Consider the following 25828-nt stretch of genomic DNA (forward strand, 5'->3'; position numbering starts at 1 on the left):
TAGCAGATTTATTGGTCGTTAAGTACTCATGTTTTCGATAACAACGTGTATCTAGGGAGAAATGGCGACGATCCAGTGAAAACTTGGCTCGTAAAAGTTATATGATGCGATGATGATTTTTATGTAATTTGAAATGTGATACCTAGAATAAGAAACTTGTTATTTTTAGATTTATCAGGAATGCAAACTTGTAATGTGCATAACGTAATTTTTCTGTGAATTAGTTTCCAGTGAATGATGCCATGAAGAAATATGTAATATGCTTTATGAGTAATTGCTGTTGTTTTTTCGGTAGGTGGGGGGAGTTCAATAACTTCAATTTCAGTTTCCTTATTGTTTTTAAATCACACATGCTGGGAAAAATGCATTGGGTTTATATTCATTTAACATGTAAAATATAAGAGCTGCTTTAAAATTACATTCGGGTTCGTTTTAAAATCAAACTTAAAATGAACAGAAAGAAGAAAATTATAATATGATACTATACAAAAAATACAATTTTTTTTACTGACTTGGCTTACCTGACTCAAACAAGAAATGGGTTCACAATGTCTGCCAGTCATCTGGACATTGGTCAGATATTGCTCCTTGAATCTTGCATGACACCCCCCCCCTTCTCCACAGCGTCTTCATGATCGGGTATTGGGAAACTAATGAATACCATTTAGAAAGGAAATGGGCATCTGTAGAGCTTTGTCCTGAATGCCATAGTGTACTTGGATCAGTGTAGCATTAACTAGCTGTATGGAAACTATATAACGTATTGTTTAGATAAGAGCACAGTATAGAAGTGAGTGTTTTGGTAGCATTTTCCACCATATTTATGTCATTTAGATAGGTGCTCAATATACCCTAATATCCTATAGTATAATTTCTAAATGTATATTTTCTGGCATTTTTACCTAGTATGTCTGCTGTAATAGACACATGGGTTTGTTTTATTTACATTTTTATATGTTACTTTTTTTTTTACATAGACTGTTAATACCAGAAATCTGATCTTATGATTATCAAATAAATTGAAATGATATACCTTTGATATCTTTGAAAATAAAAATAAATCAAGACAACAGTTACTAATTAAAGCTGAGTAAATGTAAAACTGGCTACTTGATTTGAAGGTTTTATGGGAATCACATATTTTTTTTTCTTTGAAATGTTGAAAGCAGTTTTATATTGTATATGAATACATGCATATTGTTTGCTAATTGGAATTTGTATAGGCCTACTATTTCATCTTTTCTATTTTTAGCAATTTAATTATTTTGGATATGTAACGATTTTGAAAATCTTTTTTATGATTTTATTATGCATCATTGGTCGAAATACAAAGTAATTTCAAGTGTTCAGATGCAGTAACTACTGAAAATCATAGATTTAATAACATCTTGCAATCAATACTAGGAGTTTGATCTGTGCCACCATGCAAATGTTCAAAGAGTTGTCACTTTTAGAATACATAAGTTGCAATTTGTTATGTGCACTGGAATACACTGTATCCTCCCTCAGCACCACACACTCCTTGATTAAATCTTTTTAGTTTCCTTGATTCTCCTTTATGGGATGTCACTCAGAGATACCATAGTCCCCAGCATCACCTCCTAATTTTATTTATTTACCGTCCACCCACTGACATGAACCATCCTTCTTTAGCTTCTCATTGTATCTTACAGAAAAAATGGGGAAAGACAATCAGGAACGAATGCTAGAGACTGATTAGGTAGTTCATCATGTTGGTTTATGTTTATGTTTGCATGGAAGCACTGCTACCGTGGATGTGTGTAGTCTGGGCTAGGTATCGGCAAATGTTGCCTAGTGTCAACATATCGTCCATCAGTGGGACCGATGATTGTTTAATGGGGAATGTTTGGGGCTTGAAATGTCACATAAGGTGACCCCGGCTACACATTGCCGAGGATAGCATCTGTGATGATAGATGCCAATCAGAGAGAGAGAGAGAGAGAAAGAGAGAGAGTTAGACTTACAAACAAACAGACAAACAGAAAAGATAGACACACATGTGATAGAAATACATGGAATGATTGATGTATAGTTCTAGATAAAAGATAAAATAAATTAGGTACAATTCTATGTATTAAAGCATGAAGAGAGGGTATTCAAAGGCATAAGAGAATGAGAAGAGTGAGAGACAGATAGAGAGAGAGAGCCAGACAGGGACAAATTTCGAGAGGGAAAGAAAAAGAGAGAGATTCACCAATAAAAGTCAATATTTGTAAAAAATATCTACTTTGTTCAATCTTAGAACTACGTCTTACGAGAAATGTAAATCATCTAATGACTTACCATCTACTAAAGATAACCCATTCTGCAGAAGATGGTTACTATAGTAACATCCTTTGTCAATGAAAGTCTCTCCATGGCCATAGGCTCTATGTTTGTGGTTTGACCATTGAGGAAATAAACCCAATAAACCACAGACTTGGTATACGATTCCATCTGTAGAAGAAACGCCTGTCAATCTTTGCCTTTTTTTCACAAATTTCAGAAAATGAAAACTCACCGATGAAATACGAAATGATGAAAATTTTCAATGGATGAATGATTTGTTGCTTACTTATTTTTTGTTACAATGGCTGACTGAGCATATTCAAGCGATTTTTTTCTTATCCTACCAAGCCATCATCTTTATGTTATATTGATATGCCTACCTGTATATTGTATGTTCCATAGTCAGAGAGAATTTGATCTTTTTTAATTGATCATGAATAACCGTGATACCTTTCTATATATATATATCTGATGTTACAAAGGGGAATAATGCTTAACATGATATGAAATACAGAAAGAAAAATGCCTTAGTATATATTTTGATCTTATGAGAAAAACAAGGTAGATGAAATACAACTGGATGAGAAAGATTTTAGCCACTATGAATATCTATGCATTATTGAGCATTTACATCAGCCTTTTCCAAAAATTCCTGGAAGGCATTTACATTTAGTGGTGCAATTGCCCGTACCTTGTTGCTCTGAATAACGAGGTAATTTTTTTTATGTTTGATATTTATCAGAATAGATTACTGCACATTTCTTTGCATGTAAACCACAGACTCAAATGCAGAAATCAGTGGAACTTTTGTTGTTGTTAATTTGACATAGTAATAGTTTATCTTAAGAGCCTCATTTCTCTGAATTAAAGAACCTTTTTGTTGTTTTGGGGGTTCAGCTGACATATGATTAATATAATCTAGATTAATTAGTCTTGTAAATGGATTGTTTATATCATTCTACAACACCCTTTACAGTTTTGTGTTATATACATTCCGTTGTGGGATTTGAAAAAAAATTGTGATTATAATTTTTTGACGACCACCATACTTTGGCAGTATGTGTGGGACTGTGTACAATGAATTTATATAAATGGGAATGAAAGGAAATTGTGTATAAGTTAATGGACTTCATGAATATGTACATTGTAAAAGCTATTTCTTATATCTTTTCAATCCCACACCTTTTATTGGATGACATGATGTTTATGCCAGACAGTATGTGTGGAACTATATCAAATCTGTAGATGGGTATATTAGAAGGTTAATAATCAACGCCAGTGATAACAAGCGTGTGAAATGTGTGAATGGGAGGAGGACAATGACCATGGTCACTCTAGTTCATTAATTAGCCGGTCTAAGGTGTCCTCGTGACCTAGACATAAAGGCCCGAATTCACAAAGGTGGTTTTGAAAACCCACGGTTGAGTCCATGGTTTATGCAGATTTCCTATATAAATTACGCTTAATTTAGCGCATATCGGGCGCGTGTATGAAAAATGTCCAATGCTGATGCGCGCTTTTGTCACAGTGCGCCAAATTGACGCCTGTTGCTGTGGTTATCAACGCTATTTTATTCATGAGTCCACTGTTTGAAGAGTGGACTCATGAATAAAATAGCGTTGATAATCACGGCAACAGGCGTCAATTTGGCGCACTGTGACAAAAGAGCGCATCAGGATTGGACATTTTTCATACACGCGCCCGATATGCGCTAAATTAAGCGTAATTTATATAGGAAATCTGCATAAACCGTGGACTCAACCATGGGTTTTCAAAACCACCTTTGTGAATTCGGGCCAAAGAGTTGTATTGATTGACAGTTTAGGTTTCCTAATTACCTTGGAATAGGTCGAGAATAGGTCTATACAGACGGAATGGTTTGTGATAGTCAATGATGGGTGTTCATTTATAAGGAGATCTAATTAGTTGTAAACTTTTTTAGTTATTGACTTGATGAAACTGTAAAAACTATACTCCTAGTATATTAATGTTAATGTCAAATAAAGCCAAGAAGTGATATTGACTGAAAAAAAATGTAAACTTTCCAATATCTACATGAAAATAAGTACATGTTATGTTCATTGTTGACATGAATTATCAAAGTATTTTGATATATTTCATTTAGGGATCTTTGCGGATACAGTTTGATGATGAAAAATACAATGTGCATAATTTCCCACCTGATTATCTCCGAACATTCATTGATGATGAATGTAATGAAGACTGAACAAAATCATAATGAATGGACAAATCTATTCTATCTAATCAGTATCCTCTATTTTACAAAGTACATTGGTTAATGGTAGCACTGTAGTCATACTTATATCATTACTGGATAATTCATCGGCAGTCATCCAAATCGTCGTATTTTGGTCAAAAAATTGATTTTGAGATTTTTGCAGAAAATGAAAGTACAAGTCCTACTCTATTCATAAATAAATTTTTAGGTAGCAATTTATTTTATTTTCTGAGATATGAGAGGATTTTCACGGCGATGCCATACAGTTTTTAAATAAAATGCACAAATCCCATTGGAAACGTGTACTGTAACAGAGCGATACAACGTTTTGACTGACCGCGATTTCAATATGCGCGGTCAACAAAACTGTCGTATCGGCACTATGGCGTTTTTGTACAGGGAAAATCTGAGTCGCTCCAACCGAAATTACAAGCATGTAGCTCTTTTGCCATATCTTCTCGGATACTTACTTTTGTGTAAAAATAAAGATACCAACGTCAAGCAATTTTCTTTTTCCTTCCAACCATGTATTTTTCAAGCAATGAACATGTTGTAAGGCACAAGACACAATGTAATAGTGTACAGTGAATAACCTCAACATAATAATCCCTGTGATATTATTTCTATTCATAGAGTATAATACCTGTTGTTAGTTCATTCGCTTTCCCATTCACGGGGCTTGCAATCTTTCCATCATTAGTGTCAAACTCTCTGTCATCACCCGGGATACACCATTGATGAATAGGTCTCCTCTGATTCATTATCCCCTCACCGTTTCCATGTAATACTGTTTTCTTGACAAGAAACGAAGGGAGAAAAATTGTGAAGCTGGGTAAATAATTGCTATTCTACTCATGAAGCAGCTGAGATCTCCAAGAGCTGCTCAAAGGAACAGAGGAAAGACTGGGCCTTCGTCACTGAAACATGCTGAAGGAGCTGTGAAAAACATTTCAGAAATGTTATTGATTGGAAATGTTATGACCATGTTTTATTCTTTTAGTGATTTATTGGAACAAGACTCTGTTAACATTTACAAAGTTTAAAGTATATTAAAGTATGTGATTAATGTTTTCATTGAAAGCCTTATTGTCAATTAATGTAATTAGTTATGAATATTGATATTATTGAACACAATGAATATGAGAAAGATAAAATTAAAGAAAAGAGAAATCTTAGAGAGAAAGGTAGATAGAGAGTGACGGGCAGGGCCAGGGTGGGAGGGTGCAAGCAATGGAGAGATAGATAGAGATGAGCATGAGAGGATGAAACAAAATAGGATAGTATGAGAAAGTAAAGGGACAGAAAAACGGACAGACACCGAGAGAGAACAATAATGGAGGTAAATGATTCTCTCCCTTGGTTTCTGTTATACTCTTGGGAAATTGGCGAGACAGCTAGCTGCTGGTATAACGCCAAGCTGGTATAGCCAATTACATAGGAAACATTTTACGTCTAAGTAAATCAAGCATAGTAGCTGACCTTATAGATGACAGAAATATCTCTTGGGTCTTTTTTATCAAAGTGGAGACAATGGCAGAGAGGGGATTTGAACTCAAAACCTTACGATCATGAGTCACATGCTCTAAACCACTAGACCACACTCCCCTCTCTATTGCCTCCAGCCCATTTTACCTCCGTAGAACAGGTAATGGGACAAACTTGAATGTTTAAGAGGTTTTTCCAGATGATTAAATTACCCCTCCCTACTATCTTGCACAAAACAATCACCTTCATGCATGTTGTTTAGTGCTGACATGTGATAATCTAATACCCTTTTTACACAGGATTTTCTTAGCCCCGGACTATCGCTAACCCCGTACTATCCTTAACCCCGTACTATTTTTTTTCCTTTTTACACATGCCAAATTGTTATTGCTAACCCCGGATAAGGAATATTTGCTTTTCACACACGAAACTCGCTAACCCCGGACTAGTGGTTTTTGTCGATCATTCGTAGTACAAGTACTTCACTCGTACCTTTTTACACAGTACGCTACAATTTCCTTAACCCCGTACTATAGGTGGGGCCAAATTGCCATTTAGCCCCACCTATAGTACGGGGTTAAGCTTAGCCCACTTTCGTTTTACACTAGCGATCTTAACCCCGTACTATCGCTCTTAGCACCGCAATTGCTGGGATAACCCTGCTTTTTTGCAGGGCCAAATAATGCCGTACTATAGGTGGGGTTAGCCCACTTTGCAAAAATGCTGTGTAAAAAGAAAGTGGGCTAAGCTTAACCCCGTACTATAGGTGGGGCTAAATGGCAATTTAGCCCCACCTATAGTACGGGGTTAAGGAAATTTTAGCGTGTGTAAAAAGGGTATAATGGAGATGTGAAATCGCATTTTACCAAAGTACTCATCTGAAAATAATCACCTTATCAACCCAACCATGTGTAAACTCACTCATCCATCATGTTCAGATTTGCCTTCTTTTTCAATATTGCACCCCGTCATTACTGATGACCCAAGTACATGAATAGCTCTCCTGCAATATTGCAAGCAAATGAACGGTCATTATAACGCATTGTTCTTCTCATCATCGCTCTCTGTAAGATATACTGCAGGCTTGCAAGACAGTTCTACTTGAGCTGGTATGGGTTCGTCCCCACTGCATGCAGTCTTACACACAGCTATTATTCGTAGCTGAAGAACTAACATTGAGAATATTTTTGTTGTTGATACTGTTGTATATTAATTCTGAATATAATTTGACCCAGAATATCTTATTTTTTAATGATTGGTAGTTTTGCAGCAAATACCTTGAAAAATTAAAAGAGGCAGTTTCAATGTTGTATTCATTATCTTGATGAGAGATAAAATAAGAATTTTGGGCCATTTATACTTTATACTGAAATGTGTTTCATGATGAAAAAAAGGGTTGTTAATGATCTAGAAAGGTGTAATGTTCTTTGTCCCTATTTGCAACCTGAGTAGATTTGATTTACCGATTACAACTTGTAACGTAGAGGATTTTGTTTAGCACAGAGAAAATTTACGGCAACACCAATGAATCAATGCTCGCATGTAAGAAAGTTAATGATGATTATTCTAGTCAATGTAATAATCATTTACCAATGATTACCATTAACCATTTACCACGTGGAGCGTTGTGGCCCAGTGGATTGGTCTTCGGACTTTGAAACAGGGTAGTGGGTTCAAATCCCAGCCATGGCGTAGTTTCCTTTAGCAAGGAAATTATCCACATTGTGCTGCACTCAACCCAGGTAAGGTAAATGGGTACCTGGCAGGAATTTATTCCTTGAAATGCCACCACGCTGTAAAAGGCTGCGGGGCTAAAGCCAGGGTAATAATATCCAATTATGTGCATAGGGACACATTTGGCAGTGATATGCACTATATAGCATGTTGGTATTATTATTACCAAGGTACCCAATTATTCTCTTTTTCCAGTGGGCCATATATAATTGTTAACCTCTTTCTAAAGTTAAACATATTTGCTGAGCACCTGACTAAATGGCAGAAGATCCCATTTTAACGGTTTTCGGTGTAACTCGGCCTAGGATGGAACCCACGACCTTCTTTTTAGAGAATGGTTGTTCTACCATTGAGCCAACAGTACCTGGTCATGACATATTAAACTTAATTTTTGTAGCCCATTTGTGGCATATTTGGACAGTGCAAGAAGGGGTTGTGCTCTCTCATCACACATGCATTCAGCGTTATGTCCGGCAGTGGGAATCACTCTTGAACTTGTCTGCCAAGTAGGGATACTCTACTATATGCCAAGGCAAGGAATAACATGGCCGCTGCATGGAGAGTGAACCGAAGGCGGTATGCTCGGAATTTCCCGCTGCCATTTATCGGAATGTAATCTGGCAAGGCCGATTCTGAGCCAGAAAACATTTTGCTTAATGAGGCAGCGGTATTGAACAAATTGATTCCATTATTAGCCCCAAAGTCCAAGTATTTTTTTAAAACATATTTGAGGGACAAAAGGAACTGGATTGGGATTTAGAAATACAACAGCATGATGGTGGTGGATTTTTTGGGGGTCAAAACAAGACTCTTTGGAGAAATAATGCACTTGAGTTGAGAGAATTATTTGAAATTATGAAAATGACCTATGTTGAAGGGTGTGGTCCTTGTATGGTGTATGTTGCAATTAAGGGAGTAAATATTGAACAGATTTATTCCCTCTCAGCATCATTGTAACAAATCAAAAATATTTTGTTCTGTGATAATAACTTCTATATTATTTTTTAGGGATGTTGAGGCAGTTTCATAGAGTGTTTAGTGGTGATGATGCGAGGAATCAATTGAAATAATCATAACTTGAGGTTTTGGGTCATGACTGATATTCTATGTGTAGTACAGTTAACATGGGGACAATCATCTCCCAAGCACATCAATCGTCTTGACCTTGGGCTATCATGTCTTCATATCTTTATTTACCCTTATTGATATTTATAATCAACAAGTAAGCATCAGCAGAGTCTCTGATACTCCACCCCAATACATATAAACAAAGTCAGTGGCATATCTCTATTTATAGGACCCCCAGACATACTCCCTGCATGATATCCTCGGCAAGATAATCATTGGGATGATATATAGGCCTACAAAGGAGTTTCAAGTTCTATCATGTCATTCGTAACATTGTCAGCTCCGAGAGTAGTGCATGTGAATATTGATAATGCCTTCACCATGTGCAGTGATGATGTGTCTCTCCCCTGAACTATAGATGCTCCTATAATGAATTTTAGTTCAAGTTTTGTGCATACGCAGTAATATGTTATGAGATATAATATGCTACTTGGTCATTTTAAAAAATTGGTTTAAGAATAAAATGAAAAATATACTTCAGTATCCTTTAAATGCATATTCACATGCATATTAAAGATATAGAACTAGAGTGTCAATAACAGATGCTGAAATATATACTAGATATTGGTAAACCATAATGATTGCATTTGCATTCCATGGCTGTGTACAGTTATCTTTGTCATTTTACACACATGTTTGCCTTCAAACAAAATATTTTTCAGTATATGTGCTGGTGGAAAATGCCATTTTGAGTTTCGTCTGTTCTTTCTTTTGACATCGCCTCCATATGCTTACAGAAATATTAAATGAAATTTCAAATTACAGCCGCATATTAATCAATATTTGTAAATTATATATTTTTGTGTGTGGTTATTTTTTTAAAAGCACAGTTATCCATTAAAACTTGGTTAATTGATAACTATTATCATAATTGGCATAATGATACAGTTTCACATTGTTATCTATATGAGATGTAGACGTACCACTGCAGGTGGAGTCATACAATCACCCAAATCTGTTTGTGGAAACTCTCCATTGCAATTATGTTTTGTCCATATGGAGGTTCTCATCATTTTCATAATTCTCTATTTTGTCGTAGACTTACGAATTCAGAGCTGTATCTATAATTCGCATTGTCACTTTAGCCTGTCACAGACGCGGAGTTGTAATCACCAATTCCAAATAGATTCTGGGGTGCTTTGTAAATAAAAATCAAGACTAGTCTTCTTCCTTAGACCTTTTTTATGTCATCAGACATGGATCAATTATTTTTTTATGTTATGGGAGGGTCTGATGATTTAAACTATGACTCCCCCTTTGGTCATAATCATTAAGCATTCTCCATACTGCCTAAATTGGCCGGTCCCTGGGAGAAGATCATTTTAATGTGAAATGCACATTGTAAATTCATGATGCTCTGCCTAACGTCAGGTAGGAGTAGTACCTGTCAGGTTGTCTTTGGGACATGTTAGGAACATGTAAGGTTGGATGTTGCACTCATTTTACCGCAGATGACAAGTTCAGTTTACTTAATTGGAGTCTATTATTGAGAGATGGATTGTCTGCTGATGTGCTGTTGACTCTTTGCAACATTTTCTTTTTTGAGAATCAGAAAGAGGGAGAGAGAGATGGGAGGGAGGGAGAGAGGGGGGGGGGGGGAGAAAAGGGGTGGAGAATGGTAATGGACAGGGATTTTCATTGATGTTGACTTAAAAAAAAACCTGGGGATAAAAAAACACATGAATGTGTATGATTTTGCACAGACTTTGTATGGAGGCAAGAAAGGGATCGATTTTCATATCGGAAGTCAAAATTGGCCTTTCATTTTGCTCTCATTTCGGAAATACATGTAGACTTGAACATCATGAGTACATCTGTTTTCATTCCCTACATATATTTCTATTTAGTGATATGTGTACATATTCAGTTGATTATTTATCTGTTCTTGCTGAGTGATAATATGTTTGCTCTTGCTGAACACTTTTTGTTTATGATCAGACTTGTATGTTGAAAATTGAAAAAAAATAAAATAAAATGAATAATCTAATTCTCATCTAGTTTTGACCCTGCAAATGTATCTTATTAAGTCAGACATTCAAGCAGTTTAAGATTTCTATTCATCTTACTACCAACACAATCAGATAATTAAAAAAACCACAAGATGTTGAATGGTCTGATGATCAAGACTAGTTTGTCATGAAGGATTGCTACATGGTAATGAAATCAGAAGAGAAGTTAGAGAACATTAGTTTTATACGACTGATGATGACTAATTGATTGTATGTTACAGTTGATTGATGGCCGTACATATGGCCCTTTCTTCCTCCACAGTCTAATAATGTGAACATTAATGTGAGGGTCGTTTCAAATTAACTTGAGTCTCTTTGAGCACAGACTGGTTGATGCTGTGCTGTAACAGATGTTTTCACAAGTATGTTAGCTCCTTAAAGAGATACAGTAAGAATGTGTTATGATTTTTTTTATAAATTTAGTTTTAAATGCACTCAACCAAGTTGTACACACTGGCTTATTTCTAAATATCATTGGCAGTCAGGTTTACCGAAAACATGTCCAAAATTTTATTTAAAAAAAATGCAATTGCCTTGCCGCTAAAAAAACTGAGTCGGGTCAGAAGTTCTTCTCCAGGGATGCTCTTTAAGCATCATTTGCTGTAAAAATCCCTCATAATGCTGGATTGTTGCAGGATTTATCTTCTTGACCTCATTGATGTTTTCCAAAGTTGCGCAATTTTGAGCTGGTATTATTTTTGTTTGCATAGTGCCTGATAATTCAATGAAAAAAAGTTATAGTTTCATTGTTATTTTCAGATAGGCAGAATTAGTGGAATTCACAATGATTGAAGGTGGTGGGATGACCTGTTGGAACGGTTGTTGATTGTTTTACTTTAGATAATGAAAAAAATGATCAGTCAAGCAATGTGACATATTTCTATGTAGTCCTGTATTGATATCATTCATTCTTTGTGCATGATAGTGTTGGTGGTGTGATTGATGTGTTTCATACAAGCAAAATGCATGATTGATTAGATGTATATAAGTACCCTCCCACAAGATTTTTTTACTGTTTCTACTTTCTACATTTGAATATCATATCTATTTACAAAGGAAATCTGTATCTATATGACTAGCACAGACTTGAATGCAATATTGTCAAAATTGTCTGGTATGACATATGTAGAATAATTATGGATTTGATGGAACGTGTTTGGCAGTCATGGGAAATGTGAACCGGAACGTTCTGCATGGTTTAACTCAACCCCTTGTTTGCCTTTATTTTGTCAATTTTAACAAATGAATTGAGAGGTATGAACTTTATCTAACACTCCTCCATGGCACTAATCCACACACGTCATTTGCTTTCTGTGCTTTGTGTCAATTCAGTTTCCAGTCTGGCCAAATTCTCTTTTATTTTACTGGTCAGATGACCCAATGAATCCAACTTGATCAATATTTGAGGTGGTAATGTCAATGTTGTCCTTTGTCCAACTTGTGTCTGTCTGTATTCACTCCTTGTCAGAAATCAAATATGGGCTGGACATGATGAGAACAAACATTTTACTTCCTTGAGCTGTTCATGCAACCTTCCTGGTTCTTTTGCACACTTTCTTCCTATTACTTTTAGACTGAATTTAAATAAAAATAGAAATAAAATTAGTAAAATGTTGTCATAAGAAAAAAATAAGTATTTTTTTCTTCTATATTCTGGCAAGATTTTCACAACATTGGGTGGATTTTTATCTGACAATGTGTCATCAGACTTAATATACCCAATATGTCAAGAATTGCCAAGACATTGTCATTTTCCCCCTTTACAAATAATTTCATTTTGTGACAAAATTGTGACAAATGGTATTGAAATGTGGATTTTACTAGCAAACAAGGAATATTTGATTTTGTCAGGTATTGTGACTTTTGTATGAACTACAAACACTAACTGGACTTGTAATGGTGAATTTAAATATTTACAAGAACCTCCCCTGGGATTTTAAGCTATTCTTCTGGAGCTGTATGACCTTCTGAAGTTGGGGAAAAAAGGATATGACAAAACAGAGAAAATAGGTGGTTTCAGACCGCCTCGAAGTTCGCCAGTTCCAGGTATTCTCTGATCGGGAAATTTACCCCGATCAGAAAATACCAGGTATTTTGGCGGTGTGAAAGCAAACTACGCGTAATATCCCCGAAAGAAAATACCCGATAAATAGTAGGTACTTGACGAAATTACGAGAACTTTCGCAGGGAATTTTTCAAGGTCGTGGGTATTTTGGCGGTCTGAAAGCAAATTACGGGAACTTTTAGCCCAGCGTGTCGTTGGGTGCGGCGCCGTGCATGGGTTGCTGCTGGGCTAGTGATTTTGAATTTCGCGCCTTGCTGCTTATCAGACCATACTGCGCATGCTCGTAACTTCAGGAACTTATCCCGAAGGGTATGTTTCAGGGCGGTGTGAATGCAGGAATAATTAATGGGTATTTTTCAGCCTAAAAAAGTTCTCGTAATTTAACAGGAATTCTTGTGATCGAGGCGGTTTGAAACCACCTAATCTTATCCCCGGAGCTGCATACTCTATTGCTAGGAATGGAATTGGGAGGGGGAGATACCTTATACATCAACCTCCATTTCCAGGCAGAATTTATAATTACATTATGTTTTCATATTTTTCCATTAAAATTCTATTTTATTTACAACCAGAAGATGAAAACAGCTTATAGTGAGTGTGGAACCAGAATGGCATAATTCACAACATAAAGTTACAGCCTTTCTGCTTTTAACCAGTGAAAGAATACATTTTACACTCCCAATCCTTTCCAATATCAGTGGTTTGTTAATCATACATCAGACAAATAAATTCAATATGTATTTCACTCTTCTGTTTTTGCTTTTCACTTTTCAAGGACACCATAACACTTTTATCCAAATGTGATGTTCTGTGTTTTTTGTCAATGCACAAATGGATCAATTCTTCTTCTCTTCTGTATAAATGTCATGTGCACTTTCATATTAGGATTCCATTTAGAAATCCAAAATATAACGATGGGAATGGCAAAATAGATGTGCCGAAATGCACTTCTCATTTTAGCTTCATTAGTTTTATCACCTGTGAAAGATTTAATGTTATTGTTTGATTGTGTTGTCACATGTGATGTATTTGGCTAGAGTATCCTACACTTCTTAGAATAGAGTTTCTTTCTGATTCATGTTTTTGGAGGCAGTTTTTGTACCTCAAAAGAAAAAGAAATTGTTAAATCATTTGACTATTTTTTTAATACACCTCAATATTTCACAATATCAGAGAACACAATTTACAACTGGTATGTTTATTAAATTATTGGCTAATTTTAACTACTTGCCAAAATTATTTCTTAAAAAGAATGTAGATCAGGTTATCTCATGAAATTGATCTGATATTGCCCCTCATTGATTTTTGCTGTTTATGAGGCCGTTCTCATTACGCTTTCTAAAACTAGTTTACTGGAGCCGATTCAGGAAACCACTTTGGAAGATCGCTTTGCTAGCGTTCCCACTTGATCACACGAAAGTGGTTTTCAAAATCACTTCACGTTAAGTTCTCTTGTTGCTATGGAAACGCTCTCAGTGGGGTGACACGTTTCGCGCGAAATTCGAAACCGCAGCATAGGCATTCTACACCTGTCGTGTGGAGTAGCGCGCTCAAAATGTGCGAAGATCGCTTCCCGAAGAACGGTTGTGTCCTCACTTACGCTAAAACCAGTTTAACGAGGCAAAGCGATCTTGAAAACTACATCGCGAGGTGGTTTTCCAAATTGGTTTGGAAGATCGCTTCCAAGACCGCTTCGACAGTTCTCACTACGCGTTAAACTAGTTTCCACTAAACTAGTTTCCAGTAAACTAGTTTTAGGAACGTAGTGAGAACAGCCTCAAAGATTCATCTTCAGATCACTACAATCAAGCACATACTCAACCATAATACAAATCTTGAAGTGATGCAAAAATTCATTTTGTGATCATGGATCAGGCGCTGAAGAGCCAGCCTTCTCTTTCCAATTTCCCAGTCGTACTGATAATGAACGTCCACCTCCGCTTGCTCATAGCAATCAACCAATGTTTATAAGATTCTAGAGAGATGTCCAAGAATGGCAAGATAGAGACAATTAAATTATCTTCTACAATTCTGACCTTTCTGTGGCTTTGATTTCAACATCAACTGGTGTTTTCAATAACTGAGGGAAAGCGTCAGTACATTTGGACACACTTCAGTTTAAAGATCAAAATCTATGATTGCAAATGCATATTGTTATTTGCACATGTGTTACTAAAACAAAATTTAGAATGGAAATCGTTTTGTGGATTTCTAGGTTAAGAAATACATTTCATTTATTTTATAAATCACACAAATGTATATTTTGTTTTACAACCATAACCACTTCACATTTAAATAGAAATAAAGGACCAAAAACACAAGGTATAACAAATTTACTCATGCCTTTTGATGGTAAAATAGGAAAAGATTACATATTATACCCTGATACTCATGAGTTTGTCTTGGAATGGTGAAAGGCATATCTCCAAATTTGTTGATTCCATATTGAAATGAGAGAGAGAGAGTTTGGAGGCTTCCAGAAAAACACAAATACCTATGGATTTAATTGGTAAGGAAAATGATGACTAGATATATCATGGGCTTATTTTTCTTATCCAGGCGAAAGTGGACACTATAATTGTTTCCTTGTTATTGGATTTAGACTTCAAATGGTATATTTCATCAGGTTTGACAGTTCATAAACTGAGGATAAGAAGTGGAGTATTATAGGTCTACAGTTGGAGTGATTGAAAAAAGGGGAATGATATAAATTATGGAGGGGTCATCAAATATATAGATGAAGTATGGTCAAAAGTGGATAGGACAAGTGTGTTGAAAATTTACTAAAAGATGCAAAATAGAAAGGGTGAAGTTAATTAAAAAAGCTTAGATATTAATAACAACCAGGAGGTGGTGACTGATTAAGTATGAAAATATAAAAATGACCGTTGAAAAAGAGGTATGGAGATATGTATGGATGGAAGAGAGAGAGGGTAGGGGTAAGAGGGGGGGGGGATGAGGAAGGGGGGTGGAAAGTCAAGAAAAAAAAGTAAAGGGCTAACAAGAGATGTAAAGATTGATATAAAAATAAGATCTGGGATAAAGAAACAAAGAAAAACACATTAATGGAAATCTGATGTTATAGGAATTGAAATAAAATGAAATAGAAGTACATGTATAGAGGGAGAGAGAGAGCTGGATATAGCCTGGTAACTGGAAAACAGGAAAGCATTGGAGATGGAAACGGATTGGAAAATGAGAGCATGTAATGTACATATAGCAACGGTAACCAGGCATGCATGCGGTATTCAGACAGGCATTATGATTATATCCTCTGTGTAAGTTTGCCGCTGGCCTAACTGAATTTCCTGGCGGTGACGTTTAAATTGGCAGTGATGGAAGACCTAGTTTGTGCACCCCAACAGGACATACCTCTATTAGCCCGCACACCGACCGGTCTCCGCCCTCCTCACGCTCTCTACCCCTTCATCATCCACTCAAGTAATATACTCTAAATGACTGCATTCATATTTATTTTTCCTTTGAAAATTGAGTGTCCCTTTTGGAGTATATTAAAATGATCTGGCTTGGAGCATTTTGAGAGAAGGGGGCAGAAGAATAAATGGACAAAAATTTGAGATGGGAGTGAAAAATATAATAATAGCCACTGACAAGAAATCATTAAGTTTCTGCAAGAAAGTCATAACTGCCATCGATTTACTTACATAGAACTAAATCTAAATTTTTATATTTGCATGTGCTGAATTGGGTAATAATATAGAAATGGAAGATAGGAAATTTTCTTCTACCTTGGATTCTACAGACAAGGACAGATTCAAGATTTTTTTTAATGAAAAAGCTCTGAAATGCTTTACAAACATTAGAAATTCGTGAAAGTGAGACACGTTTTTATTAATTTGATTATTCATTTATATCGAATCTCATTTTGCCATTGTTTTACACAAGCATAGTTTCTCATTTTCAATTTAATTTCAAATTTTGTTTCTATTCAGCTATGTTGTTGGATATGATCTGTTTGATTTAGTTTTGATATGATTTGTTATAAATTTTTCAATAATCTTTCAAATATATTATTTTTTCAAGAGGATACAGACCCCATATATTTTGAAAATGTCTGTGGATATTTCAATGATTTGATTTAAATGCAGAAGACATACCTTGTACCTCCTAACTATAATGATGAAATATTGATTCTAATATTGATAAGCAAGTACGTGCATACATTTTGAATAGAATTATGAAAAAAATAGTATGATATTGTTGAGCAATGGCTTGAATAATATTGTACTTAGACAGATTTTAAGCAGGAATCTTTTTTGTCTTAGATCAAACAACAACTGTAATGAGCTTTCACTCTCAGCAGACAAAATATATTTTCATACACTGTATAGTTCTTCTCAATCAGTGTCAAATGATACGTTATAAGGTTGTCAAGATGGATTCATGATTTGATATTTCAGGCCTTAAAGGACAAGTCCACCCCAGAAAAATATTTATTTGAATGAATAGAGAAAAATCAAACTAGCATAACACTGAAAATTTCATCAAAATTGGATGTAAAATAAGAAAGTTATGACATTTTGAAGTTTCACTATTTTTCACAAAACAGTGATATGCACAATTCAGTGACATGCAAATGAGACAATCAATGATGTCCTTCACTCACTATTTCTTTTGTTTTTTATTGTTTGAATTATACAATATTTCATTTTTTACATATTTGACAAGAAGGACCAACTTGGCTGAACCATAAAGTATTAAACAATGCTAATTCCACATGTTGAGGAGGAACTAAACGTTGTTTCACTTGACATTGAGGAGAAAATTAGAATATTTCTATATAATGAAATACAAAAGAAATAGTGAGTGGATGACGTCATCAGTCTCCTCATTTGCATACCAACCAGGATGTGCATATAACTGTTTTGTGAAATTAAGCGAAACTTTAAAATGCCATAACTTTCTTATTTTCCATCCAATTTTGGTCAAATTTTCAGTGTTATGCTTGTTAGATTTTTCTCTTTTTATTCAACTCAACTCTTTGTTGGGGTGGACTTGTCCTTTAACAACTATATAAAGTAAATGAATTGGGGTTTAAGAAATGATTTTAGACCTTATGAATGTGTGACAAGAGTACGATATTAGGGAAATTGAATTTTCATTTTTTCTTACTGTTGCTTCAAAGTGATCCTGAGCAGAAAGATGGAAAAGATCTTACCAAATAGATTTATGAAAAAAATATTGCAAATGATTCTTATCTAAAGTTTTAAATGACAGCATTTTGAAATTAATTTTCTTCATTGCAGACTTGTGTCATATTCTATGTGAAGGATTTAAAGTGTATGTTTTTAAGGATGAAAGGGAATACATTGTGATAATATTCATTATAAATTAAGATTTGATCTAACTCGTAATGTTATAAGGTCTCTCAATAAGTTATCTTTGCAGAGAATGATTGAGAGATAAGACACTTATATCACCACACATGTATGATACCCAGGTAGAGTGATCATAGTTGGACTGGTATTTTCTAAAAAAAAATATGTTAGAAAGGGTCCGAAAATACAGCACACTGTAAAAAATGAAGTGCTAATTTAGCACTTACAGTGCTTGTATAGTGACTGCACTACGAGTGCTGATTTTTTAGTTTAAATTTGAATTAGAAAATCAACACCCATAGTGCAGTCACTATGCAAGCACTGTAAGTGCTAAATTAGCACTTCATTTTTTTACAGTGGTATCTCCTAGTAATATGAAAATAAAACATTGATGTAATTTGTGAGAGCAAATGCTCAAAAGGGCTTGCATTCATCTTACGCGATAAAGTGTAACCAGTTGCAATATTATTCATCTGGAGGTTCTATTCCTTGGTTAAATCTAATAGTTCCCTTGGTTAAACTCCAATTGTTATACCAGTTACTCATATCCAAGACATACCAGCACCAATCTAATTCAATTTAGTCTGTATCATTGGATGGGGATTTCATATTCCAGGAGGACCGAGATGAAAAGGTAATCAGTGAGTCATGGTCTTCAAAATGATCACGGAATCCCTTGGATGAACATCATTGGTATTCTGACCTGTCTATTTTAGGAATTCCTCTTTGAATGTCTTTCTGTCTCTTAGGGTATAACCATTGGTGTTAAAAGGATGGATAAATTTTCTTAATGTTTTTATAGAGGATGGTAATGAATTAAGGATTGAGTCCATTATCTTGATTTTAGGTATATTTCTTAAAGGACAAGTCCACCCCAACAAAAAGTTGATTTTAATAAAAGGAGAAAAATTCAACAAACACAACGCTGAAAATTTCATCAAAATTGGATGTAAAATAAGAGAGTTATGACAATTTAAAGTTTCGCTTATTTCACAAAACAGTTATATGCACATCCTGGTCGGTATGCAAATGAGGAGACTGATGACGTCATCCACTCACTATTTCTTTTGTATTTTATCATATGAAATATTATAATTTTCTCCTCATTGTCATGTGAAACAACAATTAATTCCTCCATGAGCATGTGGAATTAGCATTGTTTCATACTATATTCTTTGTCAAGTTGATCCTTATTGTCAAATCTGTAAAAAAAATTCTATAATTCAAACAATATAAAACAAAAGAAATAGTGAGTGAGGGACATAATTGACCAACTCTTTTGCATGTCACTGTGTTGTGCGTATCACTGTTTTGTGAAAAATAAGCGAAAATTTTAAATGTCATAACTTTCTTATTTTACATCCGACTTTGATGAAATTTTCAGCGTTATGCTAGCTTGATTTTTCTCTATTTATTGGATGGACTTAACCTTTAAAGTTGGTAAGCTGAATGATACAGAGTCATGAATCATGAAACATTTGCCATGAACAGGATGAAATAAAGTGCATGGTTTTACATCTTATGAATCTACTTTCCATATTCTAGACAGTTTTCATCCATTGTCTCTGATCTGGAATACACTTAATCCAGTCAAATAGCAGAAATGAGGTCTACCACCATGTATGACAATGATGAGGAGATGTTCTCAAAGATACTGTAAATATTGGGACAAAGAAGTATCCATATTTTGAATCATGTGTGTCTCCTGCTAATCAGATCATACTGCGATTGCTTGTAACTTTGAGAACTTACCCTAGAAGGGTTTGCTTTAGGTCTGAGTGAATGCGGAAAATAATTATCTGGAGCCCGTTTCATAAAGAGTTAGAACTGTTGTAACTTTGCCACCATGGCAACTACTCTGGCAACAAGGCTCAGCAACCAATCAAAATCAATGTTACCATGGTAACTCTTAAATGAAATGGGCCCCAGTTTTTTTTTTAGCCTGAACAAGTTCTCTTAAGACATGTATAACAGGTCTTCTTGTGATTGAGTCAGTCTGAATACGTCTTTCGTATGGTCAGATTCGAGTCTTTGGATTGAGACTACTAGTATATATCTCATTTTCAAATTGTAGATATGCAAGTCTGATGCATGAAGACTAGGTGATATCATCTAGGAACTGTAGTTACCATGAGGAGAGGGATTGAAGAGATCAAGTTCATTCTCTTCACTTGGTGTCTGACAGAGGAAATTGCCTATTTCTTATGAATAAAATTGGTATGAGCATGCATGGAGCACTGCGAGGTCATCCCTTCATAAAGGTTATTGCCCTACAGCGAATAGAGGAGATAAAATTCACTGAAGCAATACATGCAAAGGGCAAGGACAATGCATAATGTTGATGCCCATTTTTCTTAATTAACAGGATAATTAAGTGGTATATTTATCAAGCAGGAATTATATAGTCTTAATCTTGCAGCTTGTGCCATCACATTTGGTAAACCTGGCAGGTTGGGCAATCGCGTTTATCTGACCATTCGAGAAAAGGACCATCTAAATTCCTGAAACGCCAACCTTTCATTTTTTTCAAATTCTTACAAAACTTTGGGTAAACTGGACTCTACCTTTCGCGTATTTGAGGTGCCCTTTTTTTTTAATGGTCGGGTGAAACTGGAGCCAAACTTTCGGGAATTTAGTGGCTCTTTTTTTGAATGGTCGGGTTTCGCGATTGACTGACCCTATGCGACAACTCAATGTGATTACACAAACTTGATCTTGCTTTGGTCGATGAGTGATTGATGCATTTGTTTGAAGAAAATACTATTTATGAATGCTTGCATTCATAGATAAGATTTGGCAGAAACTAGAATAAGTATAAAAATGTGAGAAATATATTTTACTCTGTAGAGATGATTTTAGTCATTACAATTTATTCAGCAAAGGTTAATGGAAATACTGTGATATTTCTAAGCAAGCCATGTTTGAAGTAGACTGCCAATTCTTGAATGTGAGTGGGAGATGGCAGATGTGATGGGAAAGTTAGCATCTTAATGACAATGATGGACATAATTGCAGAATTGCATAACTTTGAATAATGTCTGTCAGTGAGCTGTCTTCTTCTTACGATTTGGCAAATTACCCCAAAAGTTACTTTTCCAGTTAATTACTGGATTATATATGCCCTGAAATAGTTATTATGTGAAGGAGATGAATTTAAAATGTGTTATAGTGGTGTATAAAGTTTGTTACAGTGATTTTACACGATAAGGAAAAAATATTCATTTAGAGGAATATTTGCATCATTGATATGAGTTTGATTAATTGTTTGGTACCTTCTGTTGACAGCAGCATCTTTCGGATATTTCTTGTCAAACAGGCAGTGTAATAATGTGAAATCTTCATATAATAACAGATGTTTGCATTGTTAGCCTGATGTAGAGTGACTGCCTTTTGACAGCAAAAAGGGAATAACCGCCTTTTAATATTGGACAGTAAAGTAAAAGAGCTAACATCCTTTTAGCTATGTGGGACTACACCCCTTTTTGAAATCTCCATTTAATAAGAGATATTTGCATAGATGATGTGAAGTATGGGCATCCTTGAAGTGACTGGTATCAAGTCTTTCTCTGTTTGCTCAGCTCCCCTATTCCTCCCTCCCTCTGGGCATTACATCAAACTTTAGAGGCATCCACTCCTCAAAATGGAATAGTACTCTTCTACAGACTTCATTTTACTGATGTTTTCAGGTTAACAAAGTCCTGTAAGATGACAGTGGCAGTAGAACGAGGGGGGGGGGAGCTCTTCCATTTTTTTTTAGTAAACCTTTCTAAAAATGTGAAAATTACAATCTCATTGTGAACTATCTATGCATGTTCAGACCATCTCATTCTTAGCCCAACCCCTCTTTTAAAACATTCCGCAGTCCCGGTAAGGTAACTTTTAATGGATAACTTTTGAATAGTTGGTAGTAAAATATAATGGAGGGATATTCCTCATAATTTCTCCCCTTTACATTGATAGGATGGTAGACCTGCATCTGATAAAGACCAGTATGTTTGATGAAAGTGCAAACGATAATTTGTTGAAGTTGTGACCTATCCATGTTTTTGATGCAAAAGGTCACATATGACACTTTTATTGTCTAACATAATTATTTTGTGGTTATATTACTTTTTGAGATGATTGCTCAAGTGTTATTATTGGAAAAATACCAACACATCTTTTCGTTTGTAGGACTAAGAGGCTGTTCTCACTACGTTCCGAAAACTAGTTTACTGGAAACTAGTTTAGTGGAAACTAGTTTAACGCGTAGTGAGAACGGTCAAAGCGGTCTTGGAAGCGATCTTCCAAACCAGTTTGGAAAACCACCTCGCGATGTAGTTTTCAAGATCGCTTTGCCTCGTTAAACTGGTTTTAGCGTAAGTGAGGGCACAACCGTTCTTCGGGAAGCGATCTTCGCACATTTCGAGCGCGCTACTCCACATGACAGGTGTTGAATGCCTATGCTGCGGTTTCAAATTTCGCACGAAACGTGTCGCCACACTGAGAGCGTTTCCATAGCAACAAGAGCGCTTTACGTGAAGTGATTTTGAAAACCACTTTCGTGTGATCAAGTGGGAACGCTAGCAAAGCGATTTTCCAAAGTGGTTTCCTGAATCGGTTTCCAGTAAACTAGTTTTAGAAAGCATAATGAGAACGGCCTCTAATGCTAAGAGAGGGGAAACAGTGCTACTCTATTTCTCCTGTTGGTGAGCTTTTACAAAAAATATTTCATGATTATTTCCAGGCATGATAACTTTCATATAACCATTTTCGTGTTCCTGCTTATTCTTTACCTTTAAAATAAATTTTCAAAAGCTAGTGGGCGTCAGAACGGAAGTGACATGGCGAAATGGCAAAGTGCTGGGGATAAATGAAAGGGATTAGCATTAACGTGACCTGACTATGCTCCGTTCCACTGACTCTTTCAACCATCGAAACATGGTTTTCAAAGACGATCAGTTAAAATGTGGTTGCACTGATTTTCTTTTTGTCAATTATAAACATGAGTGTCTTTCAAAATGAAATCATGAATTGCTGTAAATCTAATTACAGTGAGAAAATAAATACTGTAGGCTGAATCATGGACCTAAATAGTAGGTCCATGGCTGAATGAATGTCTTTAAATTACAAGCATTTTACATCATAGGGAGTTCAAACCATTTTGCTTTCAAAGTTCAGTTATCACTGATCTAGGGATAAATAGATCTGTTTTTAGGTCAGTCTAAATCCCAGACATCTTGGATGTAGAATGTTGTCTTCCAGAGAACATCTCTCAACATTTTTGTTTTATCTCACCTGAGAACTTCTCATGTTCTTCAATGATCTCCATCCCTTAGCTCATTCAGACAAACAGAAATGTTTGATGTATAAAGAAAAAGTTAAATGGGTGCAGGGGCGGATCCAGGAGGATTTACCAAAATGGTGGGGAGGGGCATTTAAGAAAGAATAAAAGAGAGAGAGAGAGCATTTTACCTGTATAAATTCTCTGACAAGCAGAGAAGAAAAAGATCCACTTATTACCTGGATCTATGTCTGAATGAATGAAACTTGAATAATTCAATATGTATTTAGAACAAAAATCATACTTATGTTTTGCCTTTTTACTTTATTTTTATGACAGTCTTTTATAGGATGTCAATATGGAAAACATGAAAACTGGTTGTCATACCTTGTATTATGGTATGGTATTGGCCTTTAGTCATTCCTTGTATTGTTCATATAATTCAGCATAATAAGGGAGAACAACTATCACAACAGAATGAAGAATTATGAAGTGTCATCTCAAAAACAATTTTAAAAAATATTGTGAATATACAAAAAAAAAAACGTTTTGAGGTTTTATCAAAAAGGAAATTATTTGTCTCTGGATTCACATTTGTCTAAATGGGAAGGGGGATGAATACTACTCAACATGATGAAATAATTATTATTGGTGCTGGAAACCATCTCCATCGTCATGTGTGAGTCACATGATCAAAGCAGTCTGAGGTAGATCATGGATAAATACTACAGCATTTCTTGATGACGTGATCCTCCACAAAGGTATTCCAATAGTCTTATGAAAGGCATAATTGAAGTAATTTCAATATTTTAATGTTAACATCGTTTCTGATTTTATTATCTTGTTTTTGTACAAATATTATAGGCCTACAAACAATTCTACCAATTTGAAACTTTCAAATTAGCTCAACTAGACTCTCATAATGATAATCACATATCAAATAATCTTGAATTTATGAATACTATAATGTGTCTTATCTTTATAATATCTTCTTGTGTGAATAGGGGGTCTGAAATAGATGGGAAGAGGGATACATCCTAGTTAAGACTGTGGTATTGTGTAAATGTCATATTTGACAGATCATAACAGGGTCTGGTTGGTATGTCGTCTGCATTAAGAATCTATGTTCACCCAGTTGAACATGAACTCTCACATAGGGTTACATAATTAGTATCATGGGTTGTATGGAACATAGCATGGATGGGGACCTTAAATTTGATTTACTTTTCAAATTATTTCACTTGAGTAAGTAAATATCTTTAATCTGATCTTTAGAAAGTGTGAACAAACTTGAAAAGTTTGTGAATGTGAAAATTTGGTGATCCTTCTCACACTCTTTCTTCAAACCCTGGAAATGCATAAAGTTATTGTGTTTTGATTTTCTTTTGTGTATTTGATATTAAATTTCCCTAGTTTGATAAGACATCTCATTATCTCTCGGCCTCCTCACCCCTGCCTGAAATGCAACATGGAATAGATCACATGTGGGATAGACTATGTATTTGATTGGACTTTAATGCCAAACATCACAACATGTATCATCATCAAGATGAAAAGAGAGATACTTTAAACCCCATGCCAAGATTATCTTCATGTTTGTTACATGAATGTGAGACAAATAAAGCTGTTATGACTATGTTCATGCCACTGTCTTACAAACTAAATATGCTCCAAACCGATCAAAGCTATTACAATATTTTGGAATCAGTTTTGTTGGTCTGACTGCACTATCCTGGTGGCATGTTAAAAAAAATCAATCGCAAGTCCCTAATACATGCATTCCATTGGTTGAAATCAAGTTGCGTTTGATTTTTGGAGATGCGTTTGATCACAACTCTTTTTGCAACAGTCATCTGGGTGACAGAATGTTGTATCTATAAAAAAAAACACCTATATGACAGTGGATATGGCTACCATTAGGGACAGTGATTTTCCGCGATCGCGGAAAACGGACGGAATTCACGGAAAGGGTGTTTTGAAACGGAAAGTGTTATTTCAAACGGAAAATCACGGAAAACGTATTTTCCCTCAAAATACACAGAATAGCAACAGAAATTACTCCAAAATCACAACAAAATGAGAATATTAAATGGCCACAAAACCCCAGAAAACACGATCTCACTTCGCTACTTTCATGACAATTCACACATCGTGACTGCACTCGACATCAGCACACTTGATTGTACCCCGCACCGTACCCGTACCCCGCCGGCGCCGGGTTGGGCTTCACATGCACACACATATCGTTCACTGCACGGTCGTGTGTTGCTGCCCTCT

Source organism: Lytechinus pictus, chromosome 12 (assembly GCF_037042905.1).
Source record: "Lytechinus pictus isolate F3 Inbred chromosome 12, Lp3.0, whole genome shotgun sequence".
In the NCBI taxonomy this organism is placed as follows: Eukaryota; Metazoa; Echinodermata; class Echinoidea; order Temnopleuroida; family Toxopneustidae; genus Lytechinus; species Lytechinus pictus.